Source organism: Crinia signifera, chromosome 6, assembly GCF_055691185.1.
Source record: "Crinia signifera chromosome 6, ASM5569118v1, whole genome shotgun sequence".
NCBI lineage: Eukaryota > Metazoa > Chordata > Amphibia > Anura > Myobatrachidae > Crinia > Crinia signifera.
This window is the reverse complement of record NC_139222.1, coordinates 217943793-217969887: the sequence shown is the minus strand read 5'-3', so window position 1 is coordinate 217969887 and position 26095 is coordinate 217943793. Positions and strand designations below refer to the sequence as shown.

General features: G+C 45.9%; 16 non-coding genes across 16 annotated transcripts; all 16 read right to left on the bottom strand.

The window, feature by feature from the left end:
• Positions 1-1166: 1166 nt before the first annotated feature.
• LOC146012259 (U2 spliceosomal RNA) lies at positions 1167-1357 on the bottom strand. Its single transcript, XR_014445428.1, has one exon. It is a non-coding gene; the product is annotated as a U2 spliceosomal RNA (small nuclear RNA).
• A 1374-nt stretch (positions 1358-2731) lies between these two features.
• Positions 2732-2922, bottom strand: LOC146012258 (U2 spliceosomal RNA). Its single transcript, XR_014445427.1, has one exon. It is a non-coding gene; the product is annotated as a U2 spliceosomal RNA (small nuclear RNA).
• Positions 2923-4296: 1374 nt separating this feature from the next.
• Positions 4297-4487, bottom strand: LOC146012257 (U2 spliceosomal RNA). The gene has a single exon (XR_014445426.1). It is a non-coding gene; the product is annotated as a U2 spliceosomal RNA (small nuclear RNA).
• Positions 4488-5861: 1374 nt separating this feature from the next.
• LOC146012256 (U2 spliceosomal RNA) lies at positions 5862-6052 on the bottom strand. The gene has a single exon (XR_014445425.1). It is a non-coding gene; the product is annotated as a U2 spliceosomal RNA (small nuclear RNA).
• A 1373-nt stretch (positions 6053-7425) lies between these two features.
• On the bottom strand, positions 7426-7616 carry LOC146012254 (U2 spliceosomal RNA). Its single transcript, XR_014445424.1, has one exon. It is a non-coding gene; the product is annotated as a U2 spliceosomal RNA (small nuclear RNA).
• A 1376-nt stretch (positions 7617-8992) lies between these two features.
• LOC146012253 (U2 spliceosomal RNA) lies at positions 8993-9183 on the bottom strand. Its single transcript, XR_014445423.1, has one exon. It is a non-coding gene; the product is annotated as a U2 spliceosomal RNA (small nuclear RNA).
• A 1374-nt stretch (positions 9184-10557) lies between these two features.
• On the bottom strand, positions 10558-10748 carry LOC146012252 (U2 spliceosomal RNA). The gene has a single exon (XR_014445422.1). It is a non-coding gene; the product is annotated as a U2 spliceosomal RNA (small nuclear RNA).
• A 1374-nt stretch (positions 10749-12122) lies between these two features.
• Positions 12123-12313, bottom strand: LOC146012251 (U2 spliceosomal RNA). The gene has a single exon (XR_014445421.1). It is a non-coding gene; the product is annotated as a U2 spliceosomal RNA (small nuclear RNA).
• Positions 12314-13687: 1374 nt separating this feature from the next.
• Positions 13688-13878, bottom strand: LOC146012249 (U2 spliceosomal RNA). The gene has a single exon (XR_014445419.1). It is a non-coding gene; the product is annotated as a U2 spliceosomal RNA (small nuclear RNA).
• A 1374-nt stretch (positions 13879-15252) lies between these two features.
• LOC146012248 (U2 spliceosomal RNA) lies at positions 15253-15443 on the bottom strand. The gene has a single exon (XR_014445418.1). It is a non-coding gene; the product is annotated as a U2 spliceosomal RNA (small nuclear RNA).
• A 1374-nt stretch (positions 15444-16817) lies between these two features.
• Positions 16818-17008, bottom strand: LOC146012247 (U2 spliceosomal RNA). The gene has a single exon (XR_014445417.1). It is a non-coding gene; the product is annotated as a U2 spliceosomal RNA (small nuclear RNA).
• A 1374-nt stretch (positions 17009-18382) lies between these two features.
• On the bottom strand, positions 18383-18573 carry LOC146012246 (U2 spliceosomal RNA). The gene has a single exon (XR_014445416.1). It is a non-coding gene; the product is annotated as a U2 spliceosomal RNA (small nuclear RNA).
• Positions 18574-19947: 1374 nt separating this feature from the next.
• Positions 19948-20138, bottom strand: LOC146012245 (U2 spliceosomal RNA). Its single transcript, XR_014445415.1, has one exon. It is a non-coding gene; the product is annotated as a U2 spliceosomal RNA (small nuclear RNA).
• A 1374-nt stretch (positions 20139-21512) lies between these two features.
• On the bottom strand, positions 21513-21703 carry LOC146012244 (U2 spliceosomal RNA). The gene has a single exon (XR_014445414.1). It is a non-coding gene; the product is annotated as a U2 spliceosomal RNA (small nuclear RNA).
• Positions 21704-23077: 1374 nt separating this feature from the next.
• LOC146012243 (U2 spliceosomal RNA) lies at positions 23078-23268 on the bottom strand. The gene has a single exon (XR_014445413.1). It is a non-coding gene; the product is annotated as a U2 spliceosomal RNA (small nuclear RNA).
• A 1374-nt stretch (positions 23269-24642) lies between these two features.
• On the bottom strand, positions 24643-24833 carry LOC146012242 (U2 spliceosomal RNA). The gene has a single exon (XR_014445412.1). It is a non-coding gene; the product is annotated as a U2 spliceosomal RNA (small nuclear RNA).
• Positions 24834-26095: the final 1262 nt, after the last annotated feature.

The following is a 26095-nucleotide window of genomic DNA, read 5'->3' as shown; positions in this document are numbered from 1 at the left end:
GTGATTAGGTCGTCGGCGGGCGGGCAGGGTGCCTCAGCTGGGTAGGAGGCCAAATTTGCATGTGCTCCGCCCCGTCTGTTGACGTCGCGTCAACAGACACACACCCACTAGGCAGACGACCAACAGGCAAGCAGCAGCAGCCAGCTGTCTCCTCGCTCTTTGCTGCTGCATGCCTGTGTCCCTGACGAACTGCTGCTGAGTAAATCAATCAGCTAGCTGCTGCAGAGGAGAAGGAGGAATCTTGCACAATCAGGTGCAATGACGGCTTTCCTGTTTTGAGCCCATTCAGCAGCAGTAGTAGACAGTCAGATGGACAGGCATTCATGTGGCAGGACCCTTTGTGTGACATCACAATCTGCCCTCTATGACATCACAAGCTGCTCACTCGGAATCCGGCGGAACCTGACAGCCAGACAGTCACTTGGAACAGACAGGCAGACAGGACAGTCATGTGTAGGTGAGCTGGGTGGGCCAATGTTTTCTTTTATTGGCAGTTACCACCCAAATGATGGTCCGAAGAAGGTAAGTGATACTTTTTCTAAATCCCCCTCTCAATGATCATCAATTGTTGGGCTCGGCAAAAAAAAATGGAAGAGGAAAAAAAATTCCCAAAACAAAAGAGAGGAAAGAGGAAAAAAATTTCCCAAAACAAAAGAGAGAGAAAAGAGAGCGCAAAAAGAAAAGAAAAAAAATATAAGAGATCAAGAAAGAAAAAGCAAAAAAAAAAACCAAGCCATTTCAAATGGAGAGGGAGGGGGGTCCAAAAATGCCATTGCTGTGATCCAGTTGATGTTTCCGTGGAAAGATCGTAGGTAAGTCACATAGTGTTTGCCTATTTTTTGGGAGGTCGCAGCGATTGATAAGTCATTTAATTTAGGCAGGCTTCCGGTCTTTTGGCTAGGCCGCATATGCTGATATCAAGTGTAGTGTCACGTAAAAATATTTAACTGCCTCGATTCCAGAAAGTACAATTCAAGGAGTCAAGAAATAGTCACAAAATGATACACTGGAGGCAGGATTTCAAAGTATTTATGCACAAGGGTTAAACCTTGAAGCAGCAAATGCATGCATTTCTAAATACAAAGTTAGTACAAAGGTGCACAAACAATTGATACTCCAAATTAAGTGCCAGGAATGGAAATAGTCTTTTTTTGGATAACAGATTAGGAAGGTGCACCGGTCCTGGAAGTACTGCAATACCAGGTCAATGCGTGGAGTGGACAGAGCAAGCTCTTCTTCCATCTCCCTGTTCTAAAAATCCATTTAATATATGGCCCCCAGATAGGGGGCGTATCAGATATTAAACTGATAAGAACAGATACTACACTTGATCTTAGCCAAAAGGCCGAGAAGCGATAACCCGAATGGGGTCCCAGCAAAGCGCGCGAACCGGAATTCGGCCACCAACACTGGTGCAGAAGAGATCAGCACCACGGACACATCTAACACACACACATCACTTCTATGTCGTTGCAGTCTGAAAGATACCTGGCTGTACGGCAGGTGTGAATAGGACTTGAAGTGCTGGACAGGGACCGGAGGACGAGTAGCCATCCAACTGATTTTGTGATTAGGTCGTCGGCGGGCGGGCAGGGTGCCTCAGCTGGGTAGGAGGCCAAATTTGCATGTGCTCCGCCCCGTCTGTTGACGTCGCGTCAACAGACACACACCCACTAGGCAGACGACCAACAGGCAAGCAGCAGCAGCCAGCTGTCTCCTCGCTCTTTGCTGCTGCATGCCTGTGTCCCTGACGAACTGCTGCTGAGTAAATCAATCAGCTAGCTGCTGCAGAGGAGAAGGAGGAATCTTGCACAATCAGGTGCAATGACGGCTTTCCTGTTTTGAGCCCATTCAGCAGCAGTAGTAGACAGTCAGATGGACAGGCATTCATGTGGCAGGACCCTTTGTGTGACATCACAATCTGCCCTCTATGACATCACAAGCTGCTCACTCGGAATCCGGCGGAACCTGACAGCCAGACAGTCACTTGGAACAGACAGGCAGACAGGACAGTCATGTGTAGGTGAGCTGGGTGGGCCAATGTTTTCTTTTATTGGCAGTTACCACCCAAATGATGGTCCGAAGAAGGTAAGTGATACTTTTTCTAAATCCCCCTCTCAATGATCATCAATTGTTGGGCTCGGCAAAAAAAAATGGAAGAGGAAAAAAAATTCCCAAAACAAAAGAGAGGAAAGAGGAAAAAAATTTCCCAAAACAAAAGAGAGAGAAAAGAGAGCGCAAAAAGAAAAGAAAAAAAATATAAGAGATCAAGAAAGAAAAAGCAAAAAAAAAACCAAGCCATTTCAAATGGAGAGGGAGGGGGGTCCAAAAATGCCATTGCTGTGATCCAGTTGATGTTTCCGTGGAAAGATCGTAGGTAAGTCACATAGTGTTTGCCTATTTTTTGGGAGGTCGCAGCGATTGATAAGTCATTTAATTTAGGCAGGCTTCCGGTCTTTTGGCTAGGCCGCATATGCTGATATCAAGTGTAGTGTCACGTAAAAATATTTAACTGCCTCGATTCCAGAAAGTACAATTCAAGGAGTCAAGAAATAGTCACAAAATGATACACTGGAGGCAGGATTTCAAAGTATTTATGCACAAGGGTTAAACCTTGAAGCAGCAAATGCATGCATTTCTAAATACAAAGTTAGTACAAAGGTGCACAAACAATTGATACTCCAAATTAAGTGCCAGGAATGGAAATAGTCTTTTTTTGGATAACAGATTAGGAAGGTGCACCGGTCCTGGAAGTACTGCAATACCAGGTCAATGCGTGGAGTGGACAGAGCAAGCTCTTCTTCCATCTCCCTGTTCTAAAAATCCATTTAATATATGGCCCCCAGATAGGGGGCGTATCAGATATTAAACTGATAAGAACAGATACTACACTTGATCTTAGCCAAAAGGCCGAGAAGCGATAACCCGAATGGGGTCCCAGCAAAGCGCGCGAACCGGAATTCGGCCACCAACACTGGTGCAGAAGAGATCAGCACCACGGACACATCTAACACACACACATCACTTCTATGTCGTTGCAGTCTGAAAGATACCTGGCTGTACGGCAGGTGTGAATAGGACTTGAAGTGCTGGACAGGGACCGGAGGACGAGTAGCCATCCAACTGATTTTGTGATTAGGTCGTCGGCGGGCGGGCAGGGTGCCTCAGCTGGGTAGGAGGCCAAATTTGCATGTGCTCCGCCCCGTCTGTTGACGTCGCGTCAACAGACACACACCCACTAGGCAGACGACCAACAGGCAAGCAGCAGCAGCCAGCTGTCTCCTCGCTCTTTGCTGCTGCATGCCTGTGTCCCTGACGAACTGCTGCTGAGTAAATCAATCAGCTAGCTGCTGCAGAGGAGAAGGAGGAATCTTGCACAATCAGGTGCAATGACGGCTTTCCTGTTTTGAGCCCATTCAGCAGCAGTAGTAGACAGTCAGATGGACAGGCATTCATGTGGCAGGACCCTTTGTGTGACATCACAATCTGCCCTCTATGACATCACAAGCTGCTCACTCGGAATCCGGCGGAACCTGACAGCCAGACAGTCACTTGGAACAGACAGGCAGACAGGACAGTCATGTGTAGGTGAGCTGGGTGGGCCAATGTTTTCTTTTATTGGCAGTTACCACCCAAATGATGGTCCGAAGAAGGTAAGTGATACTTTTTCTAAATCCCCCTCTCAATGATCATCAATTGTTGGGCTCGGCAAAAAAAAATGGAAGAGGAAAAAAAATTCCCAAAACAAAAGAGAGGAAAGAGGAAAAAAATTTCCCAAAACAAAAGAGAGAGAAAAGAGAGCGCAAAAAGAAAAGAAAAATAATATAAGAGATCAAGAAAGAAAAAGCAAAAAAAAAAACAAGCCATTTCAAATGGAGAGGGAGGGGGGTCCAAAAATGCCATTGCTGTGATCCAGTTGATGTTTCCGTGGAAAGATCGTAGGTAAGTCACATAGTGTTTGCCTATTTTTTGGGAGGTCGCAGCGATTGATAAGTCATTTAATTTAGGCAGGCTTCCGGTCTTTTGGCTAGGCCGCATATGCTGATATCAAGTGTAGTGTCACGTAAAAATATTTAACTGCCTCGATTCCAGAAAGTACAATTCAAGGAGTCAAGAAATAGTCACAAAATGATACACTGGAGGCAGGATTTCAAAGTATTTATGCACAAGGGTTAAACCTTGAAGCAGCAAATGCATGCATTTCTAAATACAAAGTTAGTACAAAGGTGCACAAACAATTGATACTCCAAATTAAGTGCCAGGAATGGAAATAGTCTTTTTTTGGATAACAGATTAGGAAGGTGCACCGGTCCTGGAAGTACTGCAATACCAGGTCAATGCGTGGAGTGGACAGAGCAAGCTCTTCTTCCATCTCCCTGTTCTAAAAATCCATTTAATATATGGCCCCCAGATAGGGGGCGTATCAGATATTAAACTGATAAGAACAGATACTACACTTGATCTTAGCCAAAAGGCCGAGAAGCGATAACCCGAATGGGGTCCCAGCAAAGCGCGCGAACCGGAATTCGGCCACCAACACTGGTGCAGAAGAGATCAGCACCACGGACACATCTAACACACACACATCACTTCTATGTCGTTGCAGTCTGAAAGATACCTGGCTGTACGGCAGGTGTGAATAGGACTTGAAGTGCTGGACAGGGACCGGAGGACGAGTAGCCATCCAACTGATTTTGTGATTAGGTCGTCGGCGGGCGGGCAGGGTGCCTCAGCTGGGTAGGAGGCCAAATTTGCATGTGCTCCGCCCCGTCTGTTGACGTCGCGTCAACAGACACACACCCACTAGGCAGACGACCAACAGGCAAGCAGCAGCAGCCAGCTGTCTCCTCGCTCTTTGCTGCTGCATGCCTGTGTCCCTGACGAACTGCTGCTGAGTAAATCAATCAGCTAGCTGCTGCAGAGGAGAAGGAGGAATCTTGCACAATCAGGTGCAATGACGGCTTTCCTGTTTTGAGCCCATTCAGCAGCAGTAGTAGACAGTCAGATGGACAGGCATTCATGTGGCAGGACCCTTTGTGTGACATCACAATCTGCCCTCTATGACATCACAAGCTGCTCACTCGGAATCCGGCGGAACCTGACAGCCAGACAGTCACTTGGAACAGACAGGCAGACAGGACAGTCATGTGTAGGTGAGCTGGGTGGGCCAATGTTTTCTTTTATTGGCAGTTACCACCCAAATGATGGTCCGAAGAAGGTAAGTGATACTTTTTCTAAATCCCCCTCTCAATGATCATCAATTGTTGGGCTCGGCAAAAAAAAATGGAAGAGGAAAAAAAATTCCCAAAACAAAAGAGAGGAAAGAGGAAAAAAATTTCCCAAAACAAAAGAGAGAGAAAAGAGAGCGCAAAAAGAAAAGAAAAAAAATATAAGAGATCAAGAAAGAAAAAGCAAAAAAAAAACCAAGCCATTTCAAATGGAGAGGGAGGGGGGTCCAAAAATGCCATTGCTGTGATCCAGTTGATGTTTCCGTGGAAAGATCGTAGGTAAGTCACATAGTGTTTGCCTATTTTTTGGGAGGTCGCAGCGATTGATAAGTCATTTAATTTAGGCAGGCTTCCGGTCTTTTGGCTAGGCCGCATATGCTGATATCAAGTGTAGTGTCACGTAAAAATATTTAACTGCCTCGATTCCAGAAAGTACAATTCAAGGAGTCAAGAAATAGTCACAAAATGATACACTGGAGGCAGGATTTCAAAGTATTTATGCACAAGGGTTAAACCTTGAAGCAGCAAATGCATGCATTTCTAAATACAAAGTTAGTACAAAGGTGCACAAACAATTGATACTCCAAATTAAGTGCCAGGAATGGAAATAGTCTTTTTTTGGATAACAGATTAGGAAGGTGCACCGGTCCTGGAAGTACTGCAATACCAGGTCAATGCGTGGAGTGGACAGAGCAAGCTCTTCTTCCATCTCCCTGTTCTAAAAATCCATTTAATATATGGCCCCCAGATAGGGGGCGTATCAGATATTAAACTGATAAGAACAGATACTACACTTGATCTTAGCCAAAAGGCCGAGAAGCGATAACCCGAATGGGGTCCCAGCAAAGCGCGCGAACCGGAATTCGGCCACCAACACTGGTGCAGAAGAGATCAGCACCACGGACACATCTAACACACACACATCACTTCTATGTCGTTGCAGTCTGAAAGATACCTGGCTGTACGGCAGGTGTGAATAGGACTTGAAGTGCTGGACAGGGACCGGAGGACGAGTAGCCATCCAACTGATTTTGTGATTAGGTCGTCGGCGGGCGGGCAGGGTGCCTCAGCTGGGTAGGAGGCCAAATTTGCATGTGCTCCGCCCCGTCTGTTGACGTCGCGTCAACAGACACACACCCACTAGGCAGACGACCAACAGGCAAGCAGCAGCAGCCAGCTGTCTCCTCGCTCTTTGCTGCTGCATGCCTGTGTCCCTGACGAACTGCTGCTGAGTAAATCAATCAGCTAGCTGCTGCAGAGGAGAAGGAGGAATCTTGCACAATCAGGTGCAATGACGGCTTTCCTGTTTTGAGCCCATTCAGCAGCAGTAGTAGACAGTCAGATGGACAGGCATTCATGTGGCAGGACCCTTTGTGTGACATCACAATCTGCCCTCTATGACATCACAAGCTGCTCACTCGGAATCCGGCGGAACCTGACAGCCAGACAGTCACTTGGAACAGACAGGCAGACAGGACAGTCATGTGTAGGTGAGCTGGGTGGGCCAATGTTTTCTTTTATTGGCAGTTACCACCCAAATGATGGTCCGAAGAAGGTAAGTGATACTTTTTCTAAATCCCCCTCTCAATGATCATCAATTGTTGGGCTCGGCAAAAAAAAATGGAAGAGGAAAAAAAATTCCCAAAACAAAAGAGAGGAAAGAGGAAAAAATTTCCCAAAACAAAAGAGAGAGAAAAGAGAGCGCAAAAAGAAAAGAAAAAAAATATAAGAGATCAAGAAAGAAAAAGCAAAAAAAAAACCAAGCCATTTCAAATGGAGAGGGAGGGGGGTCCAAAAATGCCATTGCTGTGATCCAGTTGATGTTTCCGTGGAAAGATCGTAGGTAAGTCACATAGTGTTTGCCTATTTTTTGGGAGGTCGCAGCGATTGATAAGTCATTTAATTTAGGCAGGCTTCCGGTCTTTTGGCTAGGCCGCATATGCTGATATCAAGTGTAGTGTCACGTAAAAATATTTAACTGCCTCGATTCCAGAAAGTACAATTCAAGGAGTCAAGAAATAGTCACAAAATGATACACTGGAGGCAGGATTTCAAAGTATTTATGCACAAGGGTTAAACCTTGAAGCAGCAAATGCATGCATTTCTAAATACAAAGTTAGTACAAAGGTGCACAAACAATTGATACTCCAAATTAAGTGCCAGGAATGGAAATAGTCTTTTTTTGGATAACAGATTAGGAAGGTGCACCGGTCCTGGAAGTACTGCAATACCAGGTCAATGCGTGGAGTGGACAGAGCAAGCTCTTCTTCCATCTCCCTGTTCTAAAAATCCATTTAATATATGGCCCCCAGATAGGGGGCGTATCAGATATTAAACTGATAAGAACAGATACTACACTTGATCTTAGCCAAAAGGCCGAGAAGCGATAACCCGAATGGGGTCCCAGCAAAGCGCGCGAACCGGAATTCGGCCACCAACACTGGTGCAGAAGAGATCAGCACCACGGACACATCTAACACACACACATCACTTCTATGTCGTTGCAGTCTGAAAGATACCTGGCTGTACGGCAGGTGTGAATAGGACTTGAAGTGCTGGACAGGGACCGGAGGACGAGTAGCCATCCAACTGATTTTGTGATTAGGTCGTCGGCGGGCGGGCAGGGTGCCTCAGCTGGGTAGGAGGCCAAATTTGCATGTGCTCCGCCCCGTCTGTTGACGTCGCGTCAACAGACACACACCCACTAGGCAGACGACCAACAGGCAAGCAGCAGCAGCCAGCTGTCTCCTCGCTCTTTGCTGCTGCATGCCTGTGTCCCTGACGAACTGCTGCTGAGTAAATCAATCAGCTAGCTGCTGCAGAGGAGAAGGAGGAATCTTGCACAATCAGGTGCAATGACGGCTTTCCTGTTTTGAGCCCATTCAGCAGCAGTAGTAGACAGTCAGATGGACAGGCATTCATGTGGCAGGACCCTTTGTGTGACATCACAATCTGCCCTCTATGACATCACAAGCTGCTCACTCGGAATCCGGCGGAACCTGACAGCCAGACAGTCACTTGGAACAGACAGGCAGACAGGACAGTCATGTGTAGGTGAGCTGGGTGGGCCAATGTTTTCTTTTATTGGCAGTTACCACCCAAATGATGGTCCGAAGAAGGTAAGTGATACTTTTTCTAAATCCCCCTCTCAATGATCATCAATTGTTGGGCTCGGCAAAAAAAAAATGGAAGAGGAAAAAAAATTCCCAAAACAAAAGAGAGGAAAGAGGAAAAAAATTTCCCAAAACAAAAGAGAGAGAAAAGAGAGCGCAAAAAGAAAAGAAAAAAAATATAAGAGATCAAGAAAGAAAAAGCAAAAAAAAAAACCAAGCCATTTCAAATGGAGAGGGAGGGGGGTCCAAAAATGCCATTGCTGTGATCCAGTTGATGTTTCCGTGGAAAGATCGTAGGTAAGTCACATAGTGTTTGCCTATTTTTTGGGAGGTCGCAGCGATTGATAAGTCATTTAATTTAGGCAGGCTTCCGGTCTTTTGGCTAGGCCGCATATGCTGATATCAAGTGTAGTGTCACGTAAAAATATTTAACTGCCTCGATTCCAGAAAGTACAATTCAAGGAGTCAAGAAATAGTCACAAAATGATACACTGGAGGCAGGATTTCAAAGTATTTATGCACAAGGGTTAAACCTTGAAGCAGCAAATGCATGCATTTCTAAATACAAAGTTAGTACAAAGGTGCACAAACAATTGATACTCCAAATTAAGTGCCAGGAATGGAAATAGTCTTTTTTTGGATAACAGATTAGGAAGGTGCACCGGTCCTGGAAGTACTGCAATACCAGGTCAATGCGTGGAGTGGACAGAGCAAGCTCTTCTTCCATCTCCCTGTTCTAAAAATCCATTTAATATATGGCCCCCAGATAGGGGGCGTATCAGATATTAAACTGATAAGAACAGATACTACACTTGATCTTAGCCAAAAGGCCGAGAAGCGATAACCCGAATGGGGTCCCAGCAAAGCGCGCGAACCGGAATTCGGCCACCAACACTGGTGCAGAAGAGATCAGCACCACGGACACATCTAACACACACACATCACTTCTATGTCGTTGCAGTCTGAAAGATACCTGGCTGTACGGCAGGTGTGAATAGGACTTGAAGTGCTGGACAGGGACCGGAGGACGAGTAGCCATCCAACTGATTTTGTGATTAGGTCGTCGGCGGGCGGGCAGGGTGCCTCAGCTGGGTAGGAGGCCAAATTTGCATGTGCTCCGCCCCGTCTGTTGACGTCGCGTCAACAGACACACACCCACTAGGCAGACGACCAACAGGCAAGCAGCAGCAGCCAGCTGTCTCCTCGCTCTTTGCTGCTGCATGCCTGTGTCCCTGACGAACTGCTGCTGAGTAAATCAATCAGCTAGCTGCTGCAGAGGAGAAGGAGGAATCTTGCACAATCAGGTGCAATGACGGCTTTCCTGTTTTGAGCCCATTCAGCAGCAGTAGTAGACAGTCAGATGGACAGGCATTCATGTGGCAGGACCCTTTGTGTGACATCACAATCTGCCCTCTATGACATCACAAGCTGCTCACTCGGAATCCGGCGGAACCTGACAGCCAGACAGTCACTTGGAACAGACAGGCAGACAGGACAGTCATGTGTAGGTGAGCTGGGTGGGCCAATGTTTTCTTTTATTGGCAGTTACCACCCAAATGATGGTCCGAAGAAGGTAAGTGATACTTTTTCTAAATCCCCCTCTCAATGATCATCAATTGTTGGGCTCGGCAAAAAAAAATGGAAGAGGAAAAAAAATTCCCAAAACAAAAGAGAGGAAAGAGGAAAAAAATTTCCCAAAACAAAAGAGAGAGAAAAGAGAGCGCAAAAAGAAAAGAAAAAAAATATAAGAGATCAAGAAAGAAAAAGCAAAAAAAAAACCAAGCCATTTCAAATGGAGAGGGAGGGGGGTCCAAAAATGCCATTGCTGTGATCCAGTTGATGTTTCCGTGGAAAGATCGTAGGTAAGTCACATAGTGTTTGCCTATTTTTTGGGAGGTCGCAGCGATTGATAAGTCATTTAATTTAGGCAGGCTTCCGGTCTTTTGGCTAGGCCGCATATGCTGATATCAAGTGTAGTGTCACGTAAAAATATTTAACTGCCTCGATTCCAGAAAGTACAATTCAAGGAGTCAAGAAATAGTCACAAAATGATACACTGGAGGCAGGATTTCAAAGTATTTATGCACAAGGGTTAAACCTTGAAGCAGCAAATGCATGCATTTCTAAATACAAAGTTAGTACAAAGGTGCACAAACAATTGATACTCCAAATTAAGTGCCAGGAATGGAAATAGTCTTTTTTTGGATAACAGATTAGGAAGGTGCACCGGTCCTGGAAGTACTGCAATACCAGGTCAATGCGTGGAGTGGACAGAGCAAGCTCTTCTTCCATCTCCCTGTTCTAAAAATCCATTTAATATATGGCCCCCAGATAGGGGGCGTATCAGATATTAAACTGATAAGAACAGATACTACACTTGATCTTAGCCAAAAGGCCGAGAAGCGATAACCCGAATGGGGTCCCAGCAAAGCGCGCAAACCGGAATTCGGCCACCAACACTGGTGCAGAAGAGATCAGCACCACGGACACATCTAACACACACACATCACTTCTATGTCGTTGCAGTCTGAAAGATACCTGGCTGTACGGCAGGTGTGAATAGGACTTGAAGTGCTGGACAGGGACCGGAGGACGAGTAGCCATCCAACTGATTTTGTGATTAGGTCGTCGGCGGGCGGGCAGGGTGCCTCAGCTGGGTAGGAGGCCAAATTTGCATGTGCTCCGCCCCGTCTGTTGACGTCGCGTCAACAGACACACACCCACTAGGCAGACGACCAACAGGCAAGCAGCAGCAGCCAGCTGTCTCCTCGCTCTTTGCTGCTGCATGCCTGTGTCCCTGACGAACTGCTGCTGAGTAAATCAATCAGCTAGCTGCTGCAGAGGAGAAGGAGGAATCTTGCACAATCAGGTGCAATGACGGCTTTCCTGTTTTGAGCCCATTCAGCAGCAGTAGTAGACAGTCAGATGGACAGGCATTCATGTGGCAGGACCCTTTGTGTGACATCACAATCTGCCCTCTATGACATCACAAGCTGCTCACTCGGAATCCGGCGGAACCTGACAGCCAGACAGTCACTTGGAACAGACAGGCAGACAGGACAGTCATGTGTAGGTGAGCTGGGTGGGCCAATGTTTTCTTTTATTGGCAGTTACCACCCAAATGATGGTCCGAAGAAGGTAAGTGATACTTTTTCTAAATCCCCCTCTCAATGATCATCAATTGTTGGGCTCGGCAAAAAAAAATGGAAGAGGAAAAAAAATTCCCAAAACAAAAGAGAGGAAAGAGGAAAAAAATTTCCCAAAACAAAAGAGAGAGAAAAGAGAGCGCAAAAAGAAAAGAAAAAAAATATAAGAGATCAAGAAAGAAAAAGCAAAAAAAAAACCAAGCCATTTCAAATGGAGAGGGAGGGGGGTCCAAAAATGCCATTGCTGTGATCCAGTTGATGTTTCCGTGGAAAGATCGTAGGTAAGTCACATAGTGTTTGCCTATTTTTTGGGAGGTCGCAGCGATTGATAAGTCATTTAATTTAGGCAGGCTTCCGGTCTTTTGGCTAGGCTGCATATGCTGATATCAAGTGTAGTGTCACGTAAAAATATTTAACTGCCTCGATTCCAGAAAGTACAATTCAAGGAGTCAAGAAATAGTCACAAAATGATACACTGGAGGCAGGATTTCAAAGTATTTATGCACAAGGGTTAAACCTTGAAGCAGCAAATGCATGCATTTCTAAATACAAAGTTAGTACAAAGGTGCACAAACAATTGATACTCCAAATTAAGTGCCAGGAATGGAAATAGTCTTTTTTTGGATAACAGATTAGGAAGGTGCACCGGTCCTGGAAGTACTGCAATACCAGGTCAATGCGTGGAGTGGACAGAGCAAGCTCTTCTTCCATCTCCCTGTTCTAAAAATCCATTTAATATATGGCCCCCAGATAGGGGGCGTATCAGATATTAAACTGATAAGAACAGATACTACACTTGATCTTAGCCAAAAGGCCGAGAAGCGATAACCCGAATGGGGTCCCAGCAAAGCGCGCGAACCGGAATTCGGCCACCAACACTGGTGCAGAAGAGATCAGCACCACGGACACATCTAACACACACACATCACTTCTATGTCGTTGCAGTCTGAAAGATACCTGGCTGTACGGCAGGTGTGAATAGGACTTGAAGTGCTGGACAGGGACCGGAGGACGAGTAGCCATCCAACTGATTTTGTGATTAGGTCGTCGGCGGGCGGGCAGGGTGCCTCAGCTGGGTAGGAGGCCAAATTTGCATGTGCTCCGCCCCGTCTGTTGACGTCGCGTCAACAGACACACACCCACTAGGCAGACGACCAACAGGCAAGCAGCAGCAGCCAGCTGTCTCCTCGCTCTTTGCTGCTGCATACCTGTGTCCCTGACGAACTGCTGCTGAGTAAATCAATCAGCTAGCTGCTGCAGAGGAGAAGGAGGAATCTTGCACAATCAGGTGCAATGACGGCTTTCCTGTTTTGAGCCCATTCAGCAGCAGTAGTAGACAGTCAGATGGACAGGCATTCATGTGGCAGGACCCTTTGTGTGACATCACAATCTGCCCTCTATGACATCACAAGCTGCTCACTCGGAATCCGGCGGAACCTGACAGCCAGACAGTCACTTGGAACAGACAGGCAGACAGGACAGTCATGTGTAGGTGAGCTGGGTGGGCCAATGTTTTCTTTTATTGGCAGTTACCACCCAAATGATGGTCCGAAGAAGGTAAGTGATACTTTTTCTAAATCCCCCTCTCAATGATCATCAATTGTTGGGCTCGGCAAAAAAAAATGGAAGAGGAAAAAAAATTCCCAAAACAAAAGAGAGGAAAGAGGAAAAAAATTTCCCAAAACAAAAGAGAGAGAAAAGAGAGCGCAAAAAGAAAAGAAAAAAAATATAAGAGATCAAGAAAGAAAAAGCAAAAAAAAAACCAAGCCATTTCAAATGGAGAGGGAGGGGGGTCCAAAAATGCCATTGCTGTGATCCAGTTGATGTTTCCGTGGAAAGATCGTAGGTAAGTCACATAGTGTTTGCCTATTTTTTGGGAGGTCGCAGCGATTGATAAGTCATTTAATTTAGGCAGGCTTCCGGTCTTTTGGCTAGGCCGCATATGCTGATATCAAGTGTAGTGTCACGTAAAAATATTTAACTGCCTCGATTCCAGAAAGTACAATTCAAGGAGTCAAGAAATAGTCACAAAATGATACACTGGAGGCAGGATTTCAAAGTATTTATGCACAAGGGTTAAACCTTGAAGCAGCAAATGCATGCATTTCTAAATACAAAGTTAGTACAAAGGTGCACAAACAATTGATACTCCAAATTAAGTGCCAGGAATGGAAATAGTCTTTTTTTGGATAACAGATTAGGAAGGTGCACCGGTCCTGGAAGTACTGCAATACCAGGTCAATGCGTGGAGTGGACAGAGCAAGCTCTTCTTCCATCTCCCTGTTCTAAAAATCCATTTAATATATGGCCCCCAGATAGGGGGCGTATCAGATATTAAACTGATAAGAACAGATACTACACTTGATCTTAGCCAAAAGGCCGAGAAGCGATAACCCGAATGGGGTCCCAGCAAAGCGCGCGAACCGGAATTCGGCCACCAACACTGGTGCAGAAGAGATCAGCACCACGGACACATCTAACACACACACATCACTTCTATGTCGTTGCAGTCTGAAAGATACCTGGCTGTACGGCAGGTGTGAATAGGACTTGAAGTGCTGGACAGGGACCGGAGGACGAGTAGCCATCCAACTGATTTTGTGATTAGGTCGTCGGCGGGCGGGCAGGGTGCCTCAGCTGGGTAGGAGGCCAAATTTGCATGTGCTCCGCCCCGTCTGTTGACGTCGCGTCAACAGACACACACCCACTAGGCAGACGACCAACAGGCAAGCAGCAGCAGCCAGCTGTCTCCTCGCTCTTTGCTGCTGCATGCCTGTGTCCCTGACGAACTGCTGCTGAGTAAATCAATCAGCTAGCTGCTGCAGAGGAGAAGGAGGAATCTTGCACAATCAGGTGCAATGACGGCTTTCCTGTTTTGAGCCCATTCAGCAGCAGTAGTAGACAGTCAGATGGACAGGCATTCATGTGGCAGGACCCTTTGTGTGACATCACAATCTGCCCTCTATGACATCACAAGCTGCTCACCCGGAATCCGGCGGAACCTGACAGCCAGACAGTCACTTGGAACAGACAGGCAGACAGGACAGTCATGTGTAGGTGAGCTGGGTGGGCCAATGTTTTCTTTTATTGGCAGTTACCACCCAAATGATGGTCCGAAGAAGGTAAGTGATACTTTTTCTAAATCCCCCTCTCAATGATCATCAATTGTTGGGCTCGGCAAAAAAAAATGGAAGAGGAAAAAAAATTCCCAAAACAAAAGAGAGGAAAGAGGAAAAAAATTTCCCAAAACAAAAGAGAGAGAAAAGAGAGCGCAAAAAGAAAAGAAAAAAAATATAAGAGATCAAGAAAGAAAAAGCAAAAAAAAAACCAAGCCATTTCAAATGGAGAGGGAGGGGGGTCCAAAAATGCCATTGCTGTGATCCAGTTGATGTTTCCGTGGAAAGATCGTAGGTAAGTCACATAGTGTTTGCCTATTTTTTGGGAGGTCGCAGCGATTGATAAGTCATTTAATTTAGGCAGGCTTCCGGTCTTTTGGCTAGGCCGCATATGCTGATATCAAGTGTAGTGTCACGTAAAAATATTTAACTGCCTCGATTCCAGAAAGTACAATTCAAGGAGTCAAGAAATAGTCACAAAATGATACACTGGAGGCAGGATTTCAAAGTATTTATGCACAAGGGTTAAACCTTGAAGCAGCAAATGCATGCATTTCTAAATACAAAGTTAGTACAAAGGTGCACAAACAATTGATACTCCAAATTAAGTGCCAGGAATGGAAATAGTCTTTTTTTGGATAACAGATTAGGAAGGTGCACCGGTCCTGGAAGTACTGCAATACCAGGTCAATGCGTGGAGTGGACAGAGCAAGCTCTTCTTCCATCTCCCTGTTCTAAAAATCCATTTAATATATGGCCCCCAGATAGGGGGCGTATCAGATATTAAACTGATAAGAACAGATACTACACTTGATCTTAGCCAAAAGGCCGAGAAGCGATAACCCGAATGGGGTCCCAGCAAAGCGCGCGAACCGGAATTCGGCCACCAACACTGGTGCAGAAGAGATCAGCACCACGGACACATCTAACACACACACATCACTTCTATGTCGTTGCAGTCTGAAAGATACCTGGCTGTACGGCAGGTGTGAATAGGACTTGAAGTGCTGGACAGGGACCGGAGGACGAGTAGCCATCCAACTGATTTTGTGATTAGGTCGTCGGCGGGCGGGCAGGGTGCCTCAGCTGGGTAGGAGGCCAAATTTGCATGTGCTCCGCCCCGTCTGTTGACGTCGCGTCAACAGACACACACCCACTAGGCAGACGACCAACAGGCAAGCAGCAGCAGCCAGCTGTCTCCTCGCTCTTTGCTGCTGCATACCTGTGTCCCTGACGAACTGCTGCTGAGTAAATCAATCAGCTAGCTGCTGCAGAGGAGAAGGAGGAATCTTGCACAATCAGGTGCAATGACGGCTTTCCTGTTTTGAGCCCATTCAGCAGCAGTAGTAGACAGTCAGATGGACAGGCATTCATGTGGCAGGACCCTTTGTGTGACATCACAATCTGCCCTCTATGACATCACAAGCTGCTCACTCGGAATCCGGCGGAACCTGACAGCCAGACAGTCACTTGGAACAGACAGGCAGACAGGACAGTCATGTGTAGGTGAGCTGGGTGGGCCAATGTTTTCTTTTATTGGCAGTTACCACCCAAATGATGGTCCGAAGAAGGTAAGTGATACTTTTTCTAAATCCCCCTCTCAATGATCATCAATTGTTGGGCTCGGCAAAAAAAAATGGAAGAGGAAAAAAAATTCCCAAAACAAAAGAGAGGAAAGAGGAAAAAAATTTCCCAAAACAAAAGAGAGAGAAAAGAGAGCGCAAAAAGAAAAGAAAAAAAATATAAGAGATCAAGAAAGAAAAAGCAAAAAAAAAACCAAGCCATTTCAAATGGAGAGGGAGGGGGGTCCAAAAATGCCATTGCTGTGATCCAGTTGATGTTTCCGTGGAAAGATCGTAGGTAAGTCACATAGTGTTTGCCTATTTTTTGGGAGGTCGCAGCGATTGATAAGTCATTTAATTTAGGCAGGCTTCCGGTCTTTTGGCTAGGCCGCATATGCTGATATCAAGTGTAGTGTCACGTAAAAATATTTAACTGCCTCGATTCCAGAAAGTACAATTCAAGGAGTCAAGAAATAGTCACAAAATGATACACTGGAGGCAGGATTTCAAAGTATTTATGCACAAGGGTTAAACCTTGAAGCAGCAAATGCATGCATTTCTAAATACAAAGTTAGTACAAAGGTGCACAAACAATTGATACTCCAAATTAAGTGCCAGGAATGGAAATAGTCTTTTTTTGGATAACAGATTAGGAAGGTGCACCGGTCCTGGAAGTACTGCAATACCAGGTCAATGCGTGGAGTGGACAGAGCAAGCTCTTCTTCCATCTCCCTGTTCTAAAAATCCATTTAATATATGGCCCCCAGATAGGGGGCGTATCAGATATTAAACTGATAAGAACAGATACTACACTTGATCTTAGCCAAAAGGCCGAGAAGCGATAACCCGAATGGGGTCCCAGCAAAGCGCGCGAACCGGAATTCGGCCACCAACACTGGTGCAGAAGAGATCAGCACCACGGACACATCTAACACACACACATCACTTCTATGTCGTTGCAGTCTGAAAGATACCTGGCTGTACGGCAGGTGTGAATAGGACTTGAAGTGCTGGACAGGGACCGGAGGACGAGTAGCCATCCAACTGATTTTGTGATTAGGTCGTCGGCGGGCGGGCAGGGTGCCTCAGCTGGGTAGGAGGCCAAATTTGCATGTGCTCCGCCCCGTCTGTTGACGTCGCGTCAACAGACACACACCCACTAGGCAGACGACCAACAGGCAAGCAGCAGCAGCCAGCTGTCTCCTCGCTCTTTGCTGCTGCATGCCTGTGTCCCTGACGAACTGCTGCTGAGTAAATCAATCAGCTAGCTGCTGCAGAGGAGAAGGAGGAATCTTGCACAATCAGGTGCAATGACGGCTTTCCTGTTTTGAGCCCATTCAGCAGCAGTAGTAGACAGTCAGATGGACAGGCATTCATGTGGCAGGACCCTTTGTGTGACATCACAATCTGCCCTCTATGACATCACAAGCTGCTCACTCGGAATCCGGCGGAACCTGACAGCCAGACAGTCACTTGGAACAGACAGGCAGACAGGACAGTCATGTGTAGGTGAGCTGGGTGGGCCAATGTTTTCTTTTATTGGCAGTTACCACCCAAATGATGGTCCGAAGAAGGTAAGTGATACTTTTTCTAAATCCCCCTCTCAATGATCATCAATTGTTGGGCTCGGCAAAAAAAAATGGAAGAGGAAAAAAAATTCCCAAAACAAAAGAGAGGAAAGAGGAAAAAAATTTCCCAAAACAAAAGAGAGAGAAAAGAGAGCGCAAAAAGAAAAGAAAAAAAATATAAGAGATCAAGAAAGAAAAAGCAAAAAAAAAACCAAGCCATTTCAAATGGAGAGGGAGGGGGGTCCAAAAATGCCATTGCTGTGATCCAGTTGATGTTTCCGTGGAAAGATCGTAGGTAAGTCACATAGTGTTTGCCTATTTTTTGGGAGGTCGCAGCGATTGATAAGTCATTTAATTTAGGCAGGCTTCCGGTCTTTTGGCTAGGCCGCATATGCTGATATCAAGTGTAGTGTCACGTAAAAATATTTAACTGCCTCGATTCCAGAAAGTACAATTCAAGGAGTCAAGAAATAGTCACAAAATGATACACTGGAGGCAGGATTTCAAAGTATTTATGCACAAGGGTTAAACCTTGAAGCAGCAAATGCATGCATTTCTAAATACAAAGTTAGTACAAAGGTGCACAAACAATTGATACTCCAAATTAAGTGCCAGGAATGGAAATAGTCTTTTTTTGGATAACAGATTAGGAAGGTGCACCGGTCCTGGAAGTACTGCAATACCAGGTCAATGCGTGGAGTGGACAGAGCAAGCTCTTCTTCCATCTCCCTGTTCTAAAAATCCATTTAATATATGGCCCCCAGATAGGGGGCGTATCAGATATTAAACTGATAAGAACAGATACTACACTTGATCTTAGCCAAAAGGCCGAGAAGCGATAACCCGAATGGGGTCCCAGCAAAGCGCGCAAACCGGAATTCGGCCACCAACACTGGTGCAGAAGAGATCAGCACCACGGACACATCTAACACACACACATCACTTCTATGTCGTTGTAGTCTGAAAGATACCTGGCTGTACGGCAGGTGTGAATAGGACTTGAAGTGCTGGACAGGGACCGGAGGACGAGTAGCCATCCAACTGATTTTGTGATTAGGTCGTCGGCGGGCGGGCAGGGTGCCTCAGCTGGGTAGGAGGCCAAATTTGCATGTGCTCCGCCCCGTCTGTTGACGTCGCGTCAACAGACACACACCCACTAGGCAGACGACCAACAGGCAAGCAGCAGCAGCCAGCTGTCTCCTCGCTCTTTGCTGCTGCATGCCTGTGTCCCTGACGAACTGCTGCTGAGTAAATCAATCAGCTAGCTGCTGCAGAGGAGAAGGAGGAATCTTGCACAATCAGGTGCAATGACGGCTTTCCTGTTTTGAGCCCATTCAGCAGCAGTAGTAGACAGTCAGATGGACAGGCATTCATGTGGCAGGACCCTTTGTGTGACATCACAATCTGCCCTCTATGACATCACAAGCTGCTCACTCGGAATCCGGCGGAACCTGACAGCCAGACAGTCACTTGGAACAGACAGGCAGACAGGACAGTCATGTGTAGGTGAGCTGGGTGGGCCAATGTTTTCTTTTATTGGCAGTTACCACCCAAATGATGGTCCGAAGAAGGTAAGTGATACTTTTTCTAAATCCCCCTCTCAATGATCATCAATTGTTGGGCTCGGCAAAAAAAAATGGAAGAGGAAAAAAAATTCCCAAAACAAAAGAGAGGAAAGAGGAAAAAAATTTCCCAAAACAAAAGAGAGAGAAAAGAGAGCGCAAAAAGAAAAGAAAAAAAATATAAGAGATCAAGAAAGAAAAAGCAAAAAAAAAACCAAGCCATTTCAAATGGAGAGGGAGGGGGGTCCAAAAATGCCATTGCTGTGATCCAGTTGATGTTTCCGTGGAAAGATCGTAGGTAAGTCACATAGTGTTTGCCTATTTTTTGGGAGGTCGCAGCGATTGATAAGTCATTTAATTTAGGCAGGCTTCCGGTCTTTTGGCTAGGCCGCATATGCTGATATCAAGTGTAGTGTCACGTAAAAATATTTAACTGCCTCGATTCCAGAAAGTACAATTCAAGGAGTCAAGAAATAGTCACAAAATGATACACTGGAGGCAGGATTTCAAAGTATTTATGCACAAGGGTTAAACCTTGAAGCAGCAAATGCATGCATTTCTAAATACAAAGTTAGTACAAAGGTGCACAAACAATTGATACTCCAAATTAAGTGCCAGGAATGAAAATAGTCTTTTTTTGGATAACAGATTAGGAAGGTGCACCGGTCCTGGAAGTACTGCAATACCAGGTCAATGCGTGGAGTGGACAGAGCAAGCTCTTCTTCCATCTCCCTGTTCTAAAAATCCATTTAATATATGGCCCCCAGATAGGGGGCGTATCAGATATTAAACTGATAAGAACAGATACTACACTTGATCTTAGCCAAAAGGCCGAGAAGCGATAACCCGAATGGGGTCCCAGCAAAGCGCGCGAACCGGAATTCGGCCACCAACACTGGTGCAGAAGAGATCAGCACCACGGACACATCTAACACACACACATCACTTCTATGTCGTTGCAGTCTGAAAGATACCTGGCTGTACGGCAGGTGTGAATAGGACTTGAAGTGCTGGACAGGGACCGGAGGACGAGTAGCCATCCAACTGATTTTGTGATTAGGTCGTCGGCGGGCGGGCAGGGTGCCTCAGCTGGGTAGGAGGCCAAATTTGCATGTGCTCCGCCCCGTCTGTTGACGTCGCGTCAACAGACACACACCCACTAGGCAGACGACCAACAGGCAAGCAGCAGCAGCCAGCTGTCTCCTCGCTCTTTGCTGCTGCATGCCTGTGTCCCTGACGAACTGCTGCTGAGTAAATCAATCAGCTAGCTGCTGCAGAGGAGAAGGAGGAATCTTGCACAATCAGGTGCAATGACGGCTTTCCTGTTTTGAGCCCATTCAGCAGCAGTAGTAGACAGTCAGATGGACAGGCATTCATGTGGCAGGACCCTTTGTGTGACATCACAATCTGCCCTCTATGACATCACAAGCTGCTCACTCGGAATCCGGCGGAACCTGACAGCCAGACAGTCACTTGGAACAGACAGGCAGACAGGACAGTCATGTGTAGGTGAGCTGGGTGGGCCAATGTTTTCTTTTATTGGCAGTTACCACCCAAATGATGGTCCGAAGAAGGTAAGTGATACTTTTTCTAAATCCCCCTCTCAATGATCATCAATTGTTGGGCTCGGCAAAAAAAAATGGAAGAGGAAAAAAAATTCCCAAAACAAAAGAGAGGAAAGAGGAAAAAAATTTCCCAAAACAAAAGAGAGAGAAAAGAGAGCGCAAAAAGAAAAGAAAAAAAATATAAGAGATCAAGAAAGAAAAAGCAAAAAAAACCCCAAGCCATTTCAAATGGAGAGGGAGGGGGGTCCAAAAATGCCATTGCTGTGATCCAGTTGATGTTTCCGTGGAAAGATCGTAGGTAAGTCACATAGTGTTTGCCTATTTTTTGGGAGGTCGCAGCGATTGATAAGTCATTTAATTTAGGCAGGCTTCCGGTCTTTTGGCTAGGCCGCATATGCTGATATCAAGTGTAGTGTCACGTAAAAATATTTAACTGCCTCGATTCCAGAAAGTACAATTCAAGGAGTCAAGAAATAGTCACAAAATGATACACTGGAGGCAGGATTTCAAAGTATTTATGCACAAGGGTTAAACCTTGAAGCAGCAAATGCATGCATTTCTAAATACAAAGTTAGTACAAAGGTGCACAAACAATTGATACTCCAAATTAAGTGCCAGGAATGGAAATAGTCTTTTTTTGGATAACAGATTAGGAAGGTGCACCGGTCCTGGAAGTACTGCAATACCAGGTCAATGCGTGGAGTGGACAGAGCAAGCTCTTCTTCCATCTCCCTGTTCTAAAAATCCATTTAATATATGGCCCCCAGATAGGGGGCGTATCAGATATTAAACTGATAAGAACAGATACTACACTTGATCTTAGCCAAAAGGCCGAGAAGCGATAACCCGAATGGGGTCCCAGCAAAGCGCGCGAACCGGAATTCGGCCACCAACACTGGTGCAGAAGAGATCAGCACCACGGACACATCTAACACACACACATCACTTCTATGTCGTTGCAGTCTGAAAGATACCTGGCTGTACGGCAGGTGTGAATAGGACTTGAAGTGCTGGACAGGGACCGGAGGACGAGTAGCCATCCAACTGATTTTGTGATTAGGTCGTCGGCGGGCGGGCAGGGTGCCTCAGCTGGGTAGGAGGCCAAATTTGCATGTGCTCCGCCCCGTCTGTTGACGTCGCGTCAACAGACACACACCCACTAGGCAGACGACCAACAGGCAAGCAGCAGCAGCCAGCTGTCTCCTCGCTCTTTGCTGCTGCATGCCTGTGTCCCTGACGAACTGCTGCTGAGTAAATCAATCAGCTAGCTGCTGCAGAGGAGAAGGAGGAATCTTGCACAATCAGGTGCAATGACGGCTTTCCTGTTTTGAGCCCATTCAGCAGCAGTAGTAGACAGTCAGATGGACAGGCATTCATGTGGCAGGACCCTTTGTGTGACATCACAATCTGCCCTCTATGACATCACAAGCTGCTCACTCGGAATCCGGCGGAACCTGACAGCCAGACAGTCACTTGGAACAGACAGGCAGACAGGACAGTCATGTGTAGGTGAGCTGGGTGGGCCAATGTTTTCTTTTATTGGCAGTTACCACCCAAATGATGGTCCGAAGAAGGTAAGTGATACTTTTTCTAAATCCCCCTCTCAATGATCATCAATTGTTGGGCTCGGCAAAAAAAAATGGAAGAGGAAAAAAAATTCCCAAAACAAAAGAGAGGAAAGAGGAAAAAAATTTCCCAAAACAAAAGAGAGAGAAAAGAGAGCGCAAAAAGAAAAGAAAAAAAATATAAGAGATCAAGAAAGAAAAAGCAAAAAAAAAACCAAGCCATTTCAAATGGAGAGGGAGGGGGGTCCAAAAATGCCATTGCTGTGATCCAGTTGATGTTTCCGTGGAAAGATCGTAGGTAAGTCACATAGTGTTTGCCTATTTTTTGGGAGGTCGCAGCGATTGATAAGTCATTTAATTTAGGCAGGCTTCCGGTCTTTTGGCTAGGCCGCATATGCTGATATCAAGTGTAGTGTCACGTAAAAATATTTAACTGCCTCGATTCCAGAAAGTACAATTCAAGGAGTCAAGAAATAGTCACAAAATGATACACTGGAGGCAGGATTTCAAAGTATTTATGCACAAGGGTTAAACCTTGAAGCAGCAAATGCATGCATTTCTAAATACAAAGTTAGTACAAAGGTGCACAAACAATTGATACTCCAAATTAAGTGCCAGGAATGGAAATAGTCTTTTTTTGGATAACAGATTAGGAAGGTGCACCGGTCCTGGAAGTACTGCAATACCAGGTCAATGCGTGGAGTGGACAGAGCAAGCTCTTCTTCCATCTCCCTGTTCTAAAAATCCATTTAATATATGGCCCCCAGATAGGGGGCGTATCAGATATTAAACTGATAAGAACAGATACTACACTTGATCTTAGCCAAAAGGCCGAGAAGCGATAACCCGAATGGGGTCCCAGCAAAGCGCGCGAACCGGAATTCGGCCACCAACACTGGTGCAGAAGAGATCAGCACCACGGACACATCTAACACACACACATCACTTCTATGTCGTTGCAGTCTGAAAGATACCTGGCTGTACGGCAGGTGTGAATAGGACTTGAAGTGCTGGACAGGGACCGGAGGACGAGTAGCCATCCAACTGATTTTGTGATTAGGTCGTCGGCGGGCGGGCAGGGTGCCTCAGCTGGGTAGGAGGCCAAATTTGCATGTGCTCCGCCCCGTCTGTTGACGTCGCGTCAACAGACACACACCCACTAGGCAGACGACCAACAGGCAAGCAGCAGCAGCCAGCTGTCTCCTCGCTCTTTGCTGCTGCATGCCTGTGTCCCTGACGAACTGCTGCTGAGTAAATCAATCAGCTAGCTGCTGCAGAGGAGAAGGAGGAATCTTGCACAATCAGGTGCAATGACGGCTTTCCTGTTTTGAGCCCATTCAGCAGCAGTAGTAGACAGTCAGATGGACAGGCATTCATGTGGCAGGACCCTTTGTGTGACATCACAATCTGCCCTCTATGACATCACAAGCTGCTCACTCGGAATCCGGCGGAACCTGACAGCCAGACAGTCACTTGGAACAGACAGGCAGACAGGACAGTCATGTGTAGGTGAGCTGGGTGGGCCAATGTTTTCTTTTATTGGCAGTTACCACCCAAATGATGGTCCGAAGAAGGTAAGTGATACTTTTTCTAAATCCCCCTCTCAATGATCATCAATTGTTGGGCTCGGCAAAAAAAAATGGAAGAGGAAAAAAAATTCCCAAAACAAAAGAGAGGAAAGAGGAAAAAAATTTCCCAAAACAAAAGAGAGAGAAAAGAGAGCGCAAAAAGAAAAGAAAAAAAATATAAGAGATCAAGAAAGAAAAAGCAAAAAAAAAACCAAGCCATTTCAAATGGAGAGGGAGGGGGGTCCAAAAATGCCATTGCTGTGATCCAGTTGATGTTTCCGTGGAAAGATCGTAGGTAAGTCACATAGTGTTTGCCTATTTTTTGGGAGGTCGCAGCGATTGATAAGTCATTTAATTTAGGCAGGCTTCCGGTCTTTTGGCTAGGCCGCATATGCTGATATCAAGTGTAGTGTCACGTAAAAATATTTAACTGCCTCGATTCCAGAAAGTACAATTCAAGGAGTCAAGAAATAGTCACAAAATGATACACTGGAGGCAGGATTTCAAAGTATTTATGCACAAGGGTTAAACCTTGAAGCAGCAAATGCATGCATTTCTAAATACAAAGTTAGTACAAAGGTGCACAAACAATTGATACTCCAAATTAAGTGCCAGGAATGGAAATAGTCTTTTTTTGGATAACAGATTAGGAAGGTGCACCGGTCCTGGAAGTACTGCAATACCAGGTCAATGCGTGGAGTGGACAGAGCAAGCTCTTCTTCCATCTCCCTGTTCTAAAAATCCATTTAATATATGGCCCCCAGATAGGGGGCGTATCAGATATTAAACTGATAAGAACAGATACTACACTTGATCTTAGCCAAAAGGCCGAGAAGCGATAACCCGAATGGGGTCCCAGCAAAGCGCGCGAACCGGAATTCGGCCACCAACACTGGTGCAGAAGAGATCAGCACCACGGACACATCTAACACACACACATCACTTCTATGTCGTTGCAGTCTGAAAGATACCTGGCTGTACGGCAGGTGTGAATAGGACTTGAAGTGCTGGACAGGGACCGGAGGACGAGTAGCCATCCAACTGATTTTGTGATTAGGTCGTCGGCGGGCGGGCAGGGTGCCTCAGCTGGGTAGGAGGCCAAATTTGCATGTGCTCCGCCCCGTCTGTTGACGTCGCGTCAACAGACACACACCCACTAGGCAGACGACCAACAGGCAAGCAGCAGCAGCCAGCTGTCTCCTCGCTCTTTGCTGCTGCATGCCTGTGTCCCTGACGAACTGCTGCTGAGTAAATCAATCAGCTAGCTGCTGCAGAGGAGAAGGAGGAATCTTGCACAATCAGGTGCAATGACGGCTTTCCTGTTTTGAGCCCATTCAGCAGCAGTAGTAGACAGTCAGATGGACAGGCATTCATGTGGCAGGACCCTTTGTGTGACATCACAATCTGCCCTCTATGACATCACAAGCTGCTCACTCGGAATCCGGCGGAACCTGACAGCCAGACAGTCACTTGGAACAGACAGGCAGACAGGACAGTCATGTGTAGGTGAGCTGGGTGGGCCAATGTTTTCTTTTATTGGCAGTTACCACCCAAATGATGGTCCGAAGAAGGTAAGTGATACTTTTTCTAAATCCCCCTCTCAATGATCATCAATTGTTGGGCTCGGCAAAAAAAAATGGAAGAGGAAAAAAAATTCCCAAAACAAAAGAGAGGAAAGAGGAAAAAAATTTCCCAAAACAAAAGAGAGAGAAAAGAGAGCGCAAAAAGAAAAGAAAAAAAATATAAGAGATCAAGAAAGAAAAAGCAAAAAAAAAACCAAGCCATTTCAAATGGAGAGGGAGGGGGGTCCAAAAATGCCATTGCTGTGATCCAGTTGATGTTTCCGTGGAAAGATCGTAGGTAAGTCACATAGTGTTTGCCTATTTTTTGGGAGGTCGCAGCGATTGATAAGTCATTTAATTTAGGCAGGCTTCCGGTCTTTTGGCTAGGCCGCATATGCTGATATCAAGTGTAGTGTCACGTAAAAATATTTAACTGCCTCGATTCCAGAAAGTACAATTCAAGGAGTCAAGAAATAGTCACAAAATGATACACTGGAGGCAGGATTTCAAAGTATTTATGCACAAGGGTTAAACCTTGAA